Raw genomic sequence first — 18515 nt, forward strand, 5'->3', positions numbered from 1 at the left:
AGGGTTTTACTCCTCCAGGAGGTCGGAACATGTCTAAGTCTCATGTCCCTTGTGCTCTTGTGTTATCATAGATGCCCAAGATCCGCTAGCAAAGCTACCGCTACCAAACAAATCAACCCTCAGAACCAGGGTCGGTGGATCGGTGATCATGAATGAAGATCGTGGATCTTGCGTTGAGACAAAAGGAAGCTGAAAAAAATTGGGTCGTTCAGATTAATGGAAATTATCTACACAATTTTAACCCTAGGCAGGCTTGGACCCTAAGTGTAGTCTAGGGGTAAAATTGGGAATTGTCCCAAGGCCTATAAATAGCTAAGTTGCTGAATATTTCAACACGAACTTCATAGTATAATCACTTAGCTTTATTTAGATTCAAGGCTAGGAGTGTGCTTAAGCAATAGATCTAGATTAGGAGAGTGAGTACTCCATTTCTAGACAAATAAACAGAGGGAGGCTATGTCAAGACGCGTTGAATTCATATGAAATCCCCCTCACGCACGGGTATCTTCAATTTGGAGTTTCTCTCACGAGTTCTTGAGTTCTTATCTTCTTGGTGCTTGCTAGAGCTGGAATCTCTCAAATCCCGATGATTCCTTTATCTTTTTTCGGTAGATCTATTGGAGCGTAATCCCGAGTACGTATGAGTAAATTTGTTTTTATCCTTTTTATGTGTGTTAACCTTTCACAAAATTGTCCGAGAGCTTGTATTGGAATTCTCATTTATTCACAAAATTGACGGTTTGATTTTGTACATCAAATCTTCTATATATATATATATATTAAAAAATAGGACTATATACTATATAATACCTGGGTATGAAATAGCCGTACACAAGCCAAACCGATGCACCCGCGGCGCGGGAACCCGCTCCGGTGTCCGGTCGCTTCAGCTCAGATCTGCCCCCGGCTCGCGGTTAGTTTTTCCCCCACTTCCCGTTCGTAGCACGACGTCTCACTGAAACTGCCGCCAATAGCCACATGGACCGAGAGGCTTTTTTTTTTATAGCGAGCTTCTGATTTCGTCTTCGGTTGCCTCCTCCAATCCCGTTTCTGCCGGTTGCCTCCTCCAATCCCGTTTCTGCTCTCGACGGCGGCGGCACGATGGCTGCCCCTCCCTCCTCCTCCCAGTTCTAGCCTCAGCGTCATCCTCACCTCGCCGTGCAGATCCAAGGCACCTGCCCTCATGTTGGCTCGGCCCGGATCTATGGCGGCCCATCCCCTCCCATGCACGGCGGTGAGCACCTCAGGCGGCGCGAATGGTGGCCCAGCAGAGCTCACCCAGGTAGACGATGGGACAGACTACGGGCGCATGGGGGTGAGTGACGGGGACGACGATCTGGGTGGGCGGATCCAGCCCGGCACGGCGGTGCCCCCTTTCTCCACCCGATGTTCAGCGGGAGCTTCCCCTGGTGTCGACCTCTGCGTCCCAAGCACATCCACCTACATGAACAGCGCTCCAGGTTAGTCCCAACTGCGTGCCTCCATCCCTAATAAAATTTACAGATTCAATTTTTTTTCGTGCAAGATATCTTACCTGCAGCCTCTTCTGCTTGCTATGAACGAATCCACTCATTCTCCCCCGAGATTAGGGTGCAATTTCAGGTTTTCTGTCCGCCCACCTTCGCTGGCGCACGCGGCGAGTTCAACGAGACGGGCCATGGCCGCCACCGGCTAAAGCTGCCTCGATTCAAGTGGCCCCTGTAGATGATGAGAGCTGCAGTAGGTGAGCTATATCCATGTTTAGTATCTGCCTCGATCAGATCTGAGGGTATTAATAATTATACTATGTAAACAATCATTTGTTATGTCAGCCATACCCAAGTTTCGTATTTGTTTTTTTTCCAAAATACAATTGTTTGATTGTTTATTTATTCAATACTTTCTCCGCTCTCATTTCACCCCCTTCAATTGTGCATAGTCTAAGGACAAGAACAATTCTGCTGCACCTCCGTCTGTCTAGGACTTCCGACTTCATGCTTATGGTCATGGCGCTCCTTGGGAAGCACAAAGCACAGCTGTAGGCATGTGAGGTGAGATCTCATATCTTAGTGATGGCTCACCTTATGAATTGTTTGTTGTTCCTTAGTCAAAGGTATGCTTTACCTGATTATTTTATTACACTTTCACTAGTTTTATATGCGGCGGAACCGTCCAAATAAATTTAGCTAAAGTACCCTTAAGTCGCTTAAAACACGATCATGTACTTTAATCAAGTCAATTTGGTCGTTTGTCGGATTTCATCTGATAAACCACTTACCTCAGGATCGAGAAATCAAGACTCGCATGAAGGCGAGTAGTTACAGAGATTACAACGGTCCATCATAATTAAACAAGTGCATTAAATTATTACAATCTCAAGTTCGAAATTCAAGCAAAGTTTGTAGAGTTCTCAAATAACCAAAATAGCTGAGCGGAAGCTAAATGTAGTATATCATGATGAAACCGATCATGACATCAATGATCCTAATCCTCGCCGTCCGAGGAGTGATCCTACTCAACCGTCCAATCACGAGGAAGTTGGGGAGGCCAAGTGCCACTTGCAGCGAGCTCAGAGGCATCAACATCACCTGAAAAGATGTGCCACAACAAGGCTGAGCGACTACGCTCAACAAGACTTAACCGACCGGTGGTACTACTCCAGCAACACCTAGACATGCAAGCTTTTTGGCTCTGGGTTTGTTTTTGCCAACGACTAGTGTAGGTCCTTACTTTCAATATTTTAGCCACAAGTTCTATGTTCATTTACCAATCTAAGTTAGCAACTATACTAAACAAGCATAGTTTCCAAACAATTTATGACAAGCATCAATATTAACACCATCATCAAGTTCCACTCTTACTCCGTGTAGCATAGCGATCAAGTAGTTCCAAACTGTGAGAGGGAGACGCATCAATTCAAATTTCTTAACCATGCATGGTGAACCTAATCTCACGACATCCGCGCACCGCGAAGGGTCGCTTCATTTGTCAGCCGTCCCCTTCAATTCCCAGACCCGTGTTGGGCTCACTTCCCTTGGTACAAGGCTCCATAGATCTAGCCTCTGCCATTCTATGACCGCACTTGTCACCACATGCGGCCGTAAGGGAATTCCGGTCCAGAGACTGTGGAACGATCCGCTCACGTTCTGGTTTAATCAGGTACTAGGCTTCCCCATCCCATACTAGGTATGAAATTAGTACTTTCAAACACTTGATCACGAATACTATCACATCTCGACCTTAGTCCAATTTCATGTAGACAGACGGGGCAATACACTGACCACCAAAAATAGTTCACAGAGCCCTACCCCGTCCATCGTCCTTATAGTTATAACAAAAGGAAGTCAAACAACTCCTATAACTCGCGAGTGACAATCAATCACTCGACTTTTATCGAGTCCTATTAAGCATTGCAACTACTCAATTTATCATTTTAGTGTTCAGATCAAAGGCTACTAAATCATGCATCTACGGTTTCAATCAACTCCTTGAACGTAAATGCACAATCAAGCAATCAATGGTATTGCAAGTATTTAAAAATAGGAAATCATGTTCCGGGGCTTGCCTTCACACGGGAAGTTAGCGAACTGGTCCTCGGCTTGCTCCGGTGAGGGCTTGGCTCCGACTGGCTGCAGATCAGCTACGGCTCGTTCTGGCGTCGGGTGAAATTTTCCAAGATTTCTTGTAGGATATAAAACATGAATTAGCACGGAAGTAGAAATTACATTATGACCACATTCACCTAAACAAGGTTCTACATCTTCTTTATCTACACAAGGTAGGGTGTGTTGTGGTACAAAACCTAGGTGGACTTGATGGTGATATTGTACATATATACAACTGAACTTTATTAACCTTTATATCGGAAAGGTATCCTATTCTGAATGTTTTTTTACCTCTTCCAAAAATTACCTTAATCATTATTCAAGGTCTCTTTCTTTCATTTAGCTAGGCTCATCTTCCAATTTTATTTCCATCTTCAAACAGCAAGCTATGAAGCCACAAATTTAACAGAAACTTCACTTTAACATGATTAAGCTACCGCATAAATTTAGAATCCATTGGAGGTGCATAAAGAGAATTAGAATTACTTTATTACCCTAAGGTAGCATATACTTGAACATTTTTAAAAAAAAACCATAATGAAACTGGTAATGAAATTTTAACAATAGGTTCCAGAGGTGAAATAGAGCCTCTGGTGAATTTTTCACAATTTTTAGTGAAGGCCATATTTTTCTATACATTTACCCTATTTATTCTTCCCTAAAAAACAAAGTAGTTTTTCTTATGCTTTTTATTAGGTTCTATGTTTTTCCTACATACTACACTACACCATTGACCTATTCCAATTTGTTTCACATTTTTATCATCTCTGGTTTAATTATTATGCAAAAAGACAAAGCAACCTTAGATTTTTATGGTAAAACTAAAACAAAGATTTAAACATCTGAGCTAGGCTCCAAATCATTTTTCCAAGCTTCTATTCTCTGAGACAAGCACTTGAGAGTTGGATTTACCATTTTAGCATTTTTGTGCAATTTACTATGATTTAAAACATATAACATTAATCTTAGTAGATACATGTGCTAAAAGTATTTTTATTAGAAACTACACTTTACAGTGAGTCTAGCAAAATTGATTTGACATTTTTCTGAATTTTTTCTGAGTATTGGTCAATTTCCAAAGTTAAATACATTTTCTGTCGATTATAAAAGAAAAACTGTGGCAAACTTGCAGTCTAGCCCTTGGTCTACGGTTTACGCACGCAACGGTCCGTAGTTTTTGCACTAAAGCCCCTAATTTGACTTTCTCAAATGCAATCGGGTCCCGGGCGCGCGGGAGGTGGCAGCGGCCGACCGAAATTCCGGCGACTCGCTGGCGGCCTCGGGACGGTAAGGGGCCGGGAGGCTTACGGGCTCACTTTGGGCTGGTTTGAAGTAGTTGGGGGCGACGGGAGGCTCGACCAGGGCGGAACGCAGCGACGGACGGCGTGCGGCGGTAGTGGCTACAGGCAGCGGTGTTCCGGCGATGGCGGCACTCTTCGTGGGCAACCGATGGGCTCTAGAGCTGCGCGAGAGGGAGGCGAACTGACTGGTGGTGTCGGCGTGGTGTGGGGCGGGGCGGAAGGGGGACCTCCACAGAGAGGGTGTGTGGTGGAGTTGAGAGTGAGAACAGGGGAGCTCCAGCGAGGCAAGGGCGAGCGGGGAAGGCCGGCACGGGCGGCTCTGGCGGAGGCTTTATAGCCGTGCGGGGTGTGTGGCTGACCGGTGGGCCAGAGAGGCGCGGCGCGTGCTGCTGCGGCCATTAATGGCGGTGGCGCCATTAGCGGATAGAGGAGGAAGGGTGGTGCGGCAGGTGAGGGTGCGACAGACGTCGGGCGGAGCGGGCGCGCGCGGGGGACGGCTTTGCCGAGGCGTCAGGTGGGCAAGGCGGGTGCTTGAGGCGTCGCGGCCAGGGCGACGGTCGGATCTTGATCTGATGATAACCAGAGCGAAGATCTATCTTTGAGAATACTCTGGCTCCAGCTAATTGATCAAACAACACATCAATGCGGGGAAGAGGGTACCTATTTTTTATAGTGACCTCATTGAGAGGTTGATAGTCCACACACATGCGTAGACTCTCATCCTTGTTCTTCATGAACAATGCTGGGCAACGCCATGGTGATGTACTTGACCTAATGAAACCCTTCTCCAATAGTTCATGCAACTGGATTTTCAATTCTACCAGCTCTGCGGGTGGCATTCGATATGGTCTTTTCAATATCGGTGTTGTGCCTGGCTGTAACTCAGTAGCAAACTCAATATCCTAGTCTGGTGGCATGCCTGGCAGGTCATCCGGAAATACATCAGGATACTCACAGACAACAGGGATATCTTTCAACTGGGTTTCCATTGCTGGATAGGCACAAGAATTTACGCACTCTTGGTGGGGCAAGTGTAAGGTAGAGCTGCCGTGTAGGGGTGAGTCTATGTGAACAGCTTGGGCTAAGATATCTAGCATCACTTGGTGTCGAGTCATCCAGTCCATACCCAATATGATATCTATCCCTTCTAGGTCAAGAATGATGAGGTTTTCCTTAAAAAGGATTTTGCCTAACTTGATAGGTACAAAGTGGTTTATTCGGTCGGAGACTATTTTTCCACCTGGGGTCAAAATCATATACGACCCCTTTGTGTGACAAACACTCAACCCACATCTATCACCAGTTTTATTCCCAAAGAAACTATGAGATGCTCCAGAATCAAACAAAATAAGGATAGGTTGATTATGAACAAGGAATGTACCCGTCATCACTGGCGTACCTTCCGAGAGTTCTGCCAGATTGGTGAAGTTTAACATCCCCTGTTGAACCTGTTGGAGGTATGCCCTAGAGGCAACTATAGAGATGATGATATTTGATGGTATCCATGATTTGTATATTGTGTTCATTGAATATCCATTAAAGGCTACTTGAATTGATCTGCAATTATGTGAATTGTATGTGGAACTCTTTACTTGTATGATTATTCTAAACATTGTCCCTAGTCGGAGTTCATGTGTGGACACACATGAATATTAGACTAGTACATGTATTAGTTGATGACTATGTTTCACAAGTCATGGACATGGAGATGTCAAACTAATAATGTAGGCATATGTAGAGACATGTGCTAGGACTGACCCAACGTGAGAAATAGTTCTCTCTTTACACAACAAGTACACTTTGTCCTTAGACCTGAGATTGTCGCATGTACTCAAGATGTGAATCGACTTACTTAGGGGCTATCAAATGCTACACCGTAATAGGGTAGTTAAAAAGGTAGCTTTCGGGTTTGTCAGGAAATATGCTGTGAGGCATGGTCAATCAAGATGGGATTTGCCCCTCTCTGATTGAGAGTGATATCTCTGGGCCCCTTGAGTGATCGGATCCAGAAATGCATGGCAATGCTACGTACGGTTAAGAGTTAACCTACAAAGGGATTCCGAATCACAGAATCGAAAAAAAATCGGTCTGCTTGAAGCTAGACCAAATATCGTGAGGCAAAGGGAAAATCATGTACATAATGTTGTGATGGTTCGTCTTATATGATCTTCATGTGCGTATAGGAGTTGACACGTCTTGCTAGAGGCTGCTACTGACTATTGGGCCGAGTAGGAGTACTCGAGCCATGTCTATACGTATCCCAACCCATAGGGTCACACACTTAAGGGGCTAGAAGCCCAACTCGGATATGATCCGAGTTGGATCAGGTTTAGAAGTACTAATGGGCCTCGGACCTAGAGGCCCATCAAGAACCTCTATAAATAGAGGGGTGGGGCACCCTAGGGTTTCATCCCTTAGGCCAAAACACATCTGCCGCGCCTCCCACACCCTCGCCTGTTGCAACTCGCGGACCTAGCAGTCCGGCTTGCGACGCTTCCTCCCTGCACATGTGGATACCTTGGAAGTGTTGCACCTGCAGCACTTCGACGAGCCGCCGACGAGCCACGATGAGTCGCTAACGAGCCACGACGAGCCGACGATGAGCCGCGGCATGAGGACGACCTTGTTGCACGTGGACGAGCTGCTGAGGTGCTGCTCAACGTTGACGTGATCGACTACGTGTTCGACTACGCTGATCGACTTCGCTGCCCCGACGTGATTCTACATCTTCCGCACTAGTGCGTCGAGTGGTAATCCCGTGATCATATACGACAGTTTTCCTTGTTTACGCGGTAGAAAAAATTTTGATTTGCGCTAGCATAGCCTATCTCGTAGCCTAACAGAATCTGCACCTTAGGCTTCTTCCCCATGTTGGCCACAACATTACTCTAACCGGGGCGTTGATTCTTATTTCTGGGGCAGTCCTTGGCAAAGTGTCCCACATTTTTGCAGGTGAAGCAACGGTTACCATTTGCAAAGCACGGCGGTAGTGAAAGGTTGGGCCGAGGCGTCTGAGGTTGGAAACCGGGGAAACGAGGTGCTGCCGATAGTGGAGGGTGAGCAACCCATCTCCTAGGCTGCGCTGGCCTGTGAGGTACTGAAGGGGGAACCATCCTGAATTTCAGAGCAGGCGGGCTAGGTGATATCATCAGAGCTTTCCGCTTCATGTCGGCCTTGAGGTCCTTCATGCAGTCTTTTTGGGAAATTGCCAGGTTTACCAGCTCATTGTAGGAGTCCACCTTGATGGGGTTCAGCCTTTCCTTGAGTTCAAGACTCAAGCATCTGCGGAACTGATCTCGCTTCTTCTCATCTGTATCCGCGTGATAGCCGGCGTAGCGGCACAAGTCGTTGAAGGCCTGCGCGTAATTCAAGACGTCGCGGCTTCCCTGGGTGAGAGCCAGGAACTCATTGAGCTTACGCTCTAGTAGACCCTCAGGGATATGGTGGCCCCTGAAAGCAGTCTTGAACTCATCCCAGCTGATGACATGATCAGCCAGCAGCATGGCATGGTAGTGGTCCCACTAGAGGTGGGCGGAACCACGCAGCTGCTAGGCTGCGAACCAGGCCTTGTTCGGATCTGGGCACGGGGTGGTGAGGACCTCAAATTTGGATTCAATCGTGTGAATCCAAGCATCAGCATCCAACGGGTCCTCCGACTTGTGGAAGGTTGGGGGTTGCGTGCCCAGGAAATCCTCATAACGAGCGACCTAGGGCTGCGGGAGACCTCGTCCTCCTTGGGGCTGCTACTGTTGCTGCTGCTGCCCCTGGACCAGGTGTCGCAGGAGCTCGGTTTGCGCGGCCAGAATGTCTGCGAGCGACGGTGGAAGGGGTGGTGGTGGAGGGGGTGCTTGGTTATCCCTGCTACCACTTGGGGTCGATCCGGAGCGGGTGAGGCGCACCATCTGTAAGAGTGTACTTTTTCCATTAGTCACATAATCCGAAAGCTTGCTTAATCACAAAGAAAAATTATGTGCTGAATCATAAACGTTCATCTTGCCGATAGTGAGAAAAACAACAATAATATCCCTTATTGAGTAGGTGCATATCTCTTCTTTGTTATGCACATGGTTTCTCATCTTTTATTGAGTAGGTGCACATCTCTTCTTCCCATCCTTGGTCCTTCCTGCTTGCTAACCAAACGTTAGGTAACGTGGTCGAAAAGAGAGGTTAGCGTGTTGCTATACCGGCTGTTTTTCAGCAAGCTGAGCGATGGAAATTCGGTTCTAATGCAAGTTTAACAGATCCAATGGAGCTGAATTTTTATGAGTGATTAGAACACAAGTTTTCGCACAACTTTGGTATTCAAAACTGATCTCAAAAGTGGGTAGAAGTGGGAGTAACAGTGAGATCATAACAGCTTCTGAAATCTGCCAAGATTCCAAACATTACAATTAATTCATGAAAAGGCAAGTCCTTTGACACAAGAGGGGTACTCAACTCTAGGCTAACCTATTACATCACCATTCAAAACATAGGTTGCCGAGGAGTAACAACAAAAAGACCACTCAAAACAATAAACAACTAGAAGTCATCTAAGTTGCCTACGGAGGAAACGATGTGTGCTGGAGAAGGAGTGTCACCAACTCGAGGCTAAGGTGGAACTCCCTCAAAGTCCATACTTGAAACACCCTCGATCTCCTCGGGGTCTTCCTCCTCCTCCTCTTCCTCCATTGGCTCATTCTTCCCCTGCTGCTCAAGTGCATGGATCGCATTTAACTCGGCATGGTGCTCGTCCAAGTGCGCATTGGCAACAGCTAGCTCCATCTCAACATCCAACTTTTCCTATGCAAGCACCTGCATGTCATGCTCCATATCCGTTACCTCCTCCTCCAGCTCGGTGATCCGGATCTCCATGTTAGAAATCCATATGCCCCTCTAGATGAGCTCATATGACTGGTCCACCAGGTCTCTCTTGGTGGTGGTAAGAGTCTCCTGGGTATCCACAGCCAACCTAGCCAAGGTAGCCATAGCTCTACCCTGTAGCTCAACCAGTCGAAATAGCACATTCATGCATCAAACTGAGGTGAAGACTGTGCGCTGTGGGTTTATGGCAGCCAACGCATCCATATTGTTCATTCTATCAATCCAATCCGCATCTTGCTTATCCCTAGCGGGGAACAAGCCAATCGGATCCAGGAAAATATCGAAAGGGGTCTGCAGAACTGAGTGAGTGCCTGTAGGGCAGCAGACTCCCATGTGTCCTCGAGTGTATGACCATAGGCGAAAACCTCAATCGGTGGCCACTGTGGCTGCTCCAGGGGTGGGGGTACAGTCAGGCGTACGCTACACCTCGGGACCCCATGCTCCTAGTACTCACATCCCGCATAAATGTGTGGCGACTGGTACCCAAACCACCTCAAGGTATCCCACATGATAGCGGAAAAGCTCTCAAAGTGTAAGCACGTGGAGTGGGAGGTGCCATCATCTGGAACCAAAGATCGATAAGTGAGACATGAGGATAAAAACTAGAAAACTCGGAACAGATTCTGGTAGGTTAGAGAAAAACTCATAACTCAGAAAGAATTCATCCAAAAATTCTCAAATTTCACCATCCTGTTCTCTAGAAAGTTGGTAACAAGTTTGGTATTCAGAGGTGGAGAAAAAACAGGTCCTAACAGGGTGATATGATCAGGTTTTTAACATGTGGTATATGCTGCAATTTCAAAGACAGTGCAGCAGCAATTTGAGCATAACTCTCAACCCAGAAGCCCAAATAAGACGAAATTTTACCACAATGTTCTCCATTTAGTTCTTCACAACTTTGCTTAAGAGGTGCCTAGCAGAAAATGTCCTTAAGGAAGACGAAAAAAACAACACTTCAACAGGTGCACAAACTATATATTTCAGGGAACAGGAAGTTACAAAGCTGATCATATCCCACAACTCTTTTGGGAAAAATTTACCAATTTTCACCAGCAGCTTAATTAAAGGTTTTCACGCAAATTTCTTGTATAAAGTTTCTAGAGATAACATATGGAAACAACCCAAAAGATTTTTTTACAAGGCTAGCATTTGCTGAAAAGGACAGCTAGAAAATCCTTAACGCGGGGTAAAACTTTAAACACATGAGCGAGATTGATTTAGCTTTTGGTTTCACGGATTTTAGTTCATGATGCATGCATGAACTACATCGTTTTCTTAACCGAAACAATTGCCAAAAGGTTTTGGACTTACGTGGTTAGTGCCGGTGGTTAGGCAACAATTACGTCGCTCCCTGTAATAACTAGTCGGGTTTCTAATATCGTTTCCTACGCGAACGCGGTTAGTGTACCTGCAGAAAAACACAATATAACTTGAACCTTTCATGGAAGCACTCACGAAAGCGTACCCATTCATTATCGTTCACTCATAGAAATGGCACCCATGCGTTTAATGCTGCATGGACAGCGCAACAACCGTGGAAATAGGTTCCTTTTAATAGAACCCTATAACCCTTCGCATACTCGTGATGCGGAATCATGCGCACGTATCATAGACGTGGGCGAACAACCATGATAGGCTTGTTGGAATCGAACCATACCACCCTTCGCATGATTTACATACGGAACCTTGCGCACGTGTAATCAATGTGGGCGAAAACAACCGCGATGATAGGTTCATTTGAATAGAATTCCTATCACCCCTCGCATACTCGCGATGCGGAACTCTGCGCATGTATGATACATGTGGGCGAAAGTGCTGGGAGTCAGTACAAATAACCAATACCTAATAGCCACCCCAAATAATCCAAAATTCCCCTGGGACTTCTCGCACTAAGTTCATCCTTAACGACCGTACGAAATTTTCAAACTAATTTGTTGCAAGTTTTATTTAGAAAAGGTGTTTACGGTCTGTTATTTTCTCTGTCATGCCTTCAAGCTCTGGTACCAGCTGTGTGGCGGAACCATCCAAATTAACTTGGCTAAAGCACACTTAAGTCGCTTAACATGCGGTCATGTACTTTAATCAAGTCACTTCGGTCGTCCATCGGATTTCATCCGATAAACCACTTACCTCAGGATCGAGAAAGCAAGACTCGCACGAAGGTGAGTGGTTACAGAGATTACAACAGTCCATCATAATTAAACAAGTACATTAAATTATTACAACCTCAAGTTCGAAATTCAAGCAAAGTTTGCAGAGTTCTCAAATAACCGAAATAGCTGAGCGGAAGCTAAATGTTGGTGCAGGATATCATGACGAAGCCGATCATGACAACAATGATCCCGATCCTTGCCATCCGAGGAGGGATCCCACTCAACCGTCCAACCAGGAGGAAGTTGGGAAGGCCAAGTGCCACTTGCAGCGAGCTCAGAGGCATCAACATCACCTGAAAAGATGTGCCACAACAAGGCTGAGCAACTACGCTCAACAAGACTTAACCAACCGGTGGTACTACTCCACCAACACCTAGACATGCAAGCTTTTTGGCTCTGGGGTTTGTTTTTGCAAAAAGCAACTAGTGTAGGTCCTTACTTTCAATATTTTAGCCACAAATTCTACGTTCATTTACCAATCTAAGTTAGCAACTATACTAAACGAGCATAGTTTCAAAACAATTTATGACAAGCATCAATATTAACATCATCATCAAGTTCCACTCTTACTCCGTGTAGCATAGCGATCAAGTAGTCCCAAACTGTGAGAGGCAGACGAATCGATTCGAATTTCTTAACCATGCATGGCGAACCTAATCTCACGACATCCGCGCACTACGAAGGGTCGCTTCATTTGTAAGCCTTCCCCATCAATTCCCAGACCGCACTTATCACCACATGCGACCGCAACGGAACTCTGTTCCAGAGACAGTGGAACGATCTGCTCATGTTCCGGTTCAATTAGGTACTAGGTTTCCCCATCCCATACTAGGTATGAGATTAGTACTTTCAAACACTTGATCACGAATACTATCACATCTCGACCTTAGTCCAATTTCATGTAGACAGACAGGGCAATCCACCGATCACCAAAAACAATTCACAGAGCCATGCCCCGTCCATCATCCTTATAGTTGTAACAAAAGAAAGGCAAACAACTCCTATAACTCGCGAGTGACAGTCAATCACTCGACTTTTACCGAGTCCTATTAAGCATTGCAACTACTCGGCTTATCATACTAGTGTTCAAATCAAAGGGTAATAAGTCATGCATCTACGGTTTCAATCAACTCCTGGAACGGAAATGCACAATCAAGCAATCAATGGTATTGCAAGTATTTAAAAATAGGAAATCATGCTCTGGGGCTTGCCTTCACACGGGAATTTAGCGAACTGGTGCTCGGCTTGCTCCGGTGCGGGCTTGGCTTCGACTGGCTGCAGATCAGCTATGGCTCCTTCTTCTGGCGCTGGGTGAAGCTTGTATGTTCCGTCAGGGAGGTTCAGCTCTACACGAAATGCAAATGCATCAAGTTAAATTTCCAAGCTTTCTTGTAGGATGTATACATGAATTAGTACGGAAGTAGAAATTACATTATGACCACATTCACCTGAACAAGGTTCTACACCTTCTTTACCTACACAAGGTAGGGTGTGTTGTGGTACAAAACCTGGGGTGGACTTGATGGTGGTTGTGTACATATATACAACTGAACTTTATTAACCTTTATATCGGAAAGGTATCCTATTCTGAATATTTTTTTACCTCTTCCAAAAATTACCTTAATCATTATTCAAGGTCTCTTTCTTTCTTTTAGCTAGGCTCATCTTCCAATTTTATTTCCATCTTCAAACAGCAAGCTATGAAGCCACAAATTTAACAGAAACTTAATTTTAACATGATTAAGCTACCGCATAAATTTGGAATCCATTGGAGGTGCATAAAGAGAATTAGAATTACTTTATTACCCTAAGGTAGCATATACTTGAACATTTTCAAAAAAAACCAGAATGAAATTAGTCATGAAATTTTAACAGTAGGTTCCATAGGTGAAATACAGCCTCTGGTGATTTTTTCACAATTTTTAGTGAAGGCCATATTTTTCTATACATTTACCCTATTTATTCTTCCCTAAAAAGGAAAGTGATTTTTCTTATGCTTTTGATCCAGTTCTATGTTTTTCCTACAAACTACACTACACCACTGACCTATTCCAATTTGTTTCACATTTTTATCATCTCTGGTTTAATTATTATGCAAAAAGATAAAGCAACCTTAGATTTCCATGGTAAAACTAAAATAGAGATTTAAACATCTGAGCTAGGCTCCAAATCTTTTTTCCAAGCTTCTATTCTATGAGACAAGCACTTGAGAGTTGGATTTACGATTTTAGCATTTTTCTGCAATTTACTATGATTTAAATGGCTTAAACAAGGATTAAAACATATAACATTAATCTCAGTAGAGACATGTGCTAAAGGTATTTTTATTAGAAACTACACTTTATAGGAGTCTAGCAAAATTAATTTGAAAGTTTTCTGAATTTTCTCTGAGTTTTGGTGAATTTCCGAAGTTAAATACATTTTCTGCCGATTATAAAAGAAAAACCGCGGCAAACTTACGGTCTAGCCCCTAGGCCTACGATTAATCATGCAAAGGTCCCTAGTTTTTGCACTAAAGCCCCTGATTCGACTTTCTCAAATGCAATCGGGTCTCGGGCGCGCGGGTGGCGGCGGCCGGCCGAAATTCCGACGACTCGTCAGCGGCCTTGGGACTGTAAGGGGCCGGGAGGCTTACAGGTTCACCTTGGGCCGGTTTGAAGCAGTTGGTGGCGACGGGGAGGCTCGGCTGGGGCGAAACGCGGCGGCGGATGGCGTGTGGCGGCAGTGGCTGCGGCGGCGGTGTTTCGGTGGCGGCGGCACTCTTCGTGGGCAACCGACGGGCTCTAGAGCTGCGCGAGTGGGAGGCAAAGCGGCTGGTGGTGTCGGCGAGGTGTGGGGCGGGACGGAAGGGGGAGCTCCACGGAGAGGGTGTACGACGGAGCTGAGAGTGAGAACAGGGGAGCTCCAACGAGGCAAGGGCGAGCGGGGAAGGCGGGCACAGGCGGCTCCGGCGGAGGCTTTATAGCCGTGCGGGGCGTGCGGCTGGCCGGTGGGCCGGAGAGGCGCGGCGCGTGCTGCTGCGGCCATTAATGGCGGGGGCGCCATTGGCGGACAGAGGAGGAAGGGTGGCGCGGCAGGCGAGGGTGCAACAGACGTCGGGCAGAGCGGGCGTGCGCGCGAGGGACGGCTTTGCCGGGGTGGCGGGTTGGCGAGGCGGGTGCTCGAGGCGTCACGGCTGGGGCAGCAGTTGGCGGAGGCGGCAGCGTCGAGTAAGCATTCGCGAGGGCGTGCGTTCTCGGGGTGGGGCGTGCCCTTGGGCGAAGCGGGGTAGCGCAGGAGTGGCAGGGCGAGCGCGCTCTCACTGGCGGCTGGGCGCGCAAGGCAGCATCTTGCCGGGGCCGGTGACCGGGCGGAGGCACTGCACCAGTGAGGTTGCGCCACGTGGCGGCGGCGCTTTGGAGCACGCGTGCTCTGGCGCGTTCTGGGCCGAGAGATTTGCAGGATCTCTCGCCGGACCGGTCTTCAAGCGCCTAGATCTCCCGATTCTTGAACCGTGCAACATTAACTCCCTTAATAAAAGTTGTAGCCCTCATATCCGAGTTCAGCTTTCATAATTGAACAAATTCAAATTCGCAGTAGATTTGAAGATACGAAGTTTGAAGAAACGTCGGATTTTCGGACTTAGACAAAAACGGCGGTTTGGCCGATTTTTGGGTTTTTGGCTGACTTCAGCCCAAATTTTGAAAAACTTCTGATGTGAATTTGACCAGAGTTCAATTTAGAAAGTTGTTGTATAAACTTAGTTCTCAAACTCTTATAAAGGATTTCTCTGATGTTCTATTCAACTCTTAAGAGATAAGCTCACACCAAGATGCCTGGTTGAGCTAATTCCAGACTTAGCCGAGATTGTTGATTGGGGGTGGGTTGACCAAACTAACTAACTTTGACCGGGGTTTTGGAAGCCTTCTGTGCAGATTTCGACCTTACTCCTTTAATCAAAGTTGTTAAAGGATTGAATCTATAAAAGTTTTGTATAGAGCTCAGATTGAGTTTATATTAGAAATTTCGAAATAAAGAGCCCCAAAGTTGGGACTTTATCTGTTTTTCTTAAGTTGGCATAGTTTTGAACTTCAAGTTTTTGAAGGTTTTGTGCTCAGATTCAAGCAAAACACCAAACATAAAATTTGTTCGGAAAGTTGAGTTCTACAACTCTTAGTTGGACAGATTTTTAAGTTCTTAAGCAAAAATTTGAGTTACATTTTAAACAGCGGTTTAGCTTGTGAGGGGCACAAGCGTCTTTTTACTTGGTTTCATAGCTGCCACTTGTTCTCTTATGCTCTAATAACTCTACTTAAGATTAAACATGGTTTAATTAGGCTAGGTTGTTACACTATATCAACCAATTATTTGTCAGTAGAAAAATTGTATAGTAATTGGATTTATTGTCATTGTGTGCTGGCTAGCGCAGGTGGATTTCTTCAACTAGGGCTGTCACTATTCTAGTAGTTCTGCTTCAGAATTCATTCTTTCTATGTGCCATATGGAGGAAGAATGTGCAGAAATGAAGCACTTCCTCTGTGCTAACCATAGCTGTTTACATAGTATATCCCATCCTTTGCTTCCCTGTAGTAAATTTCGACCTATAACCAAGCCATAAATGGCTAGTATACGATGATGGCTACTCCCGTAAGTAGTTGGGGTGGACAGCTGTAGTGCCTCCCATGGACTTTCCATGACACCTAAAATAGTTTACAAATCATGCCTTGACTTTTATTAGTGCGCAAAATGCTCATGAAATTTCCCCATGAGGAGCCAAGATTTCCATTTAACTTAATGTAGCCAATTGTTCAGTTTGTTGTGGCAAATTCACCTACCAGAAATTGTGCCGGATTCCTAGTGTAGCGTGTGAGGCATGTACTGGCTTTATCTGCTCATGCATAGAGTTCTACACATAGTGAACTTGAATTTTGAGTTTCTCCTATGATTGCAACCTTCATTCAATTGAACTTGGAGATTGATAGGCATGAAATGTGTACCTTTTTTGCCACAGAATGTGTTGGATTAAATGCTTTTAATTTTTTTTATCAAACCTTACATCTTCTATCATTTTTTTTTCTAAATCTGCTTTATGTGGCAGAATAGCCCATTGTCAGCAGTTTTTTCTACAACAATTTTACCATGACCAATATAATGGAATTTGGTATCTGAAATCTGTACAAAAGAGATATGTGCCTGGTAGCTTTTGATTAAATTTACTCCAAATATGAGCACTGAGCTGTTCTCATTGTAGGATGCCGCCATGTAACTATCTGTTGGTTATCTCTCCGACTATACTGATTTTTTATTTAGTATATTTGACCTGGAGGTGGGAAGAATATTTTATTCATAAATTAATTTGTTGGCATGCCACATTTTTCTGTTGTTGCTCTCAACTAATAAAGTAGTACTAAGTAATAGCTGTGGTCTTGCAGAATCATGTGGATGCTTGAACCTGTAATGTCTTTTAACATGCTTTCAGATAAGTGCGCTCCACTAAATAAAGATATCTCAGGTGTTGGAATGCCTTTCAGACCTGTGTACTCTGAATTAAATAATTTGCATCTTCAGTTCAGTTGAGTAACATTGTATTGTTCATAAATCCTATTGGTGGTGCCCATAACAGATGGCTGCAGCTTGTCATGTCCTTGTTGAATATGCTGACACCACAACAGATAAAAATTTGCAGGTGTGTTGATATTGTTGCACTTGCATGTATTTTATAGTAATTTGGCACCAAACTTCCAACCTTGTTAGCTGGCTTTTCAGGCAACCGATTACCCAGATCAAGCTTTGACGATGGCGAAGACTTTGGTGGGAAAACATCTTAATCGTCTCCCTACATGCAATGGAACTTGGATGCAGCTACGAAAATCTATAGAGATGATGTTCTACTGATTTCAAGTTACCTGTTGGAAACTTTCTACTTGCAAAGCAATTTAGTCAACATGCTGCCATGTTGTCAAAAGTTTAAAGCACAGAGTTTGATATTCGTCCATAAAACGAAGAATTTAATCTTCGACATGTCTTGAAGAAACATTACTCAGTAGCCTTATCCTCAATGCTTGTAAATTTTGTACAAAAGTATATCTGTCTCTTCCAGTTCACAAAAGCAATTTCATCGAAAGTCAGATGTTAAAGTGTGACAACAAGCTATTCTGTTGGTTTCATATGAAATGGGAAATTGTTAACTCCTATGCCTACGGTTGAAGCCTTGAAACGATCCAGCCATTGAAATAAAGTTTTCGTCACCAAAACCCGATTCAAGGATTTTGGGACCTTGGAACCGTAAATTAAAACCCTCTATATTAAAATGATGTGCGTTAGCTACCCGCCTACCAGACATGTTAGGCCCACCTTATGACAACAACAGGCCAGGATGCTTGCCCACGTTCGGCAGTCGGCCCACCAGTTGCGCGGAGAGAAAACCGAACGCTGGGTCCTCAGAGACGAAAAACTAGCGCGGGGCGAGGGGAGGGCCTCGCCGCCTCGGTGCGCTCGGTGTCGCGGGAATAGCGCGGTGGCCTATATAAATATATATATATATAATATTAAAGTATCAAAATTTCTGTCACCAATTTTTTCTGCCTTGCGTATTGTTTTCGGTTTGTATGTTAGCCCGCTTTCCGAGTTAGGTT

At 45.1% G+C, this 18515-nt stretch overlaps 1 long non-coding RNA gene across 2 annotated transcripts; it reads left to right on the plus strand.

Moving 5' to 3' along the window:
• Window positions 1–1319: 1319 nt before the first annotated feature.
• LOC117833429 (uncharacterized) lies at window positions 1320–18033 on the plus strand. 2 transcript variants are annotated; one of them, XR_011898904.1, is made up of 5 exons: window positions 1320–1460; window positions 1590–1723; window positions 1919–2030; window positions 12055–17566; window positions 17647–18033. It is a non-coding gene; the product is annotated as an uncharacterized lncRNA (long non-coding RNA). The 2 variants fall into 2 exon arrangements; XR_004635449.2 differs by having other exon boundaries at window positions 17313–17566.
• Window positions 18034–18515: the final 482 nt, after the last annotated feature.

This window comes from Setaria viridis, chromosome 8 (genome assembly GCF_005286985.2).
Source record: "Setaria viridis chromosome 8, Setaria_viridis_v4.0, whole genome shotgun sequence".
NCBI classification, from domain to species: domain Eukaryota; kingdom Viridiplantae; phylum Streptophyta; class Magnoliopsida; order Poales; family Poaceae; genus Setaria; species Setaria viridis.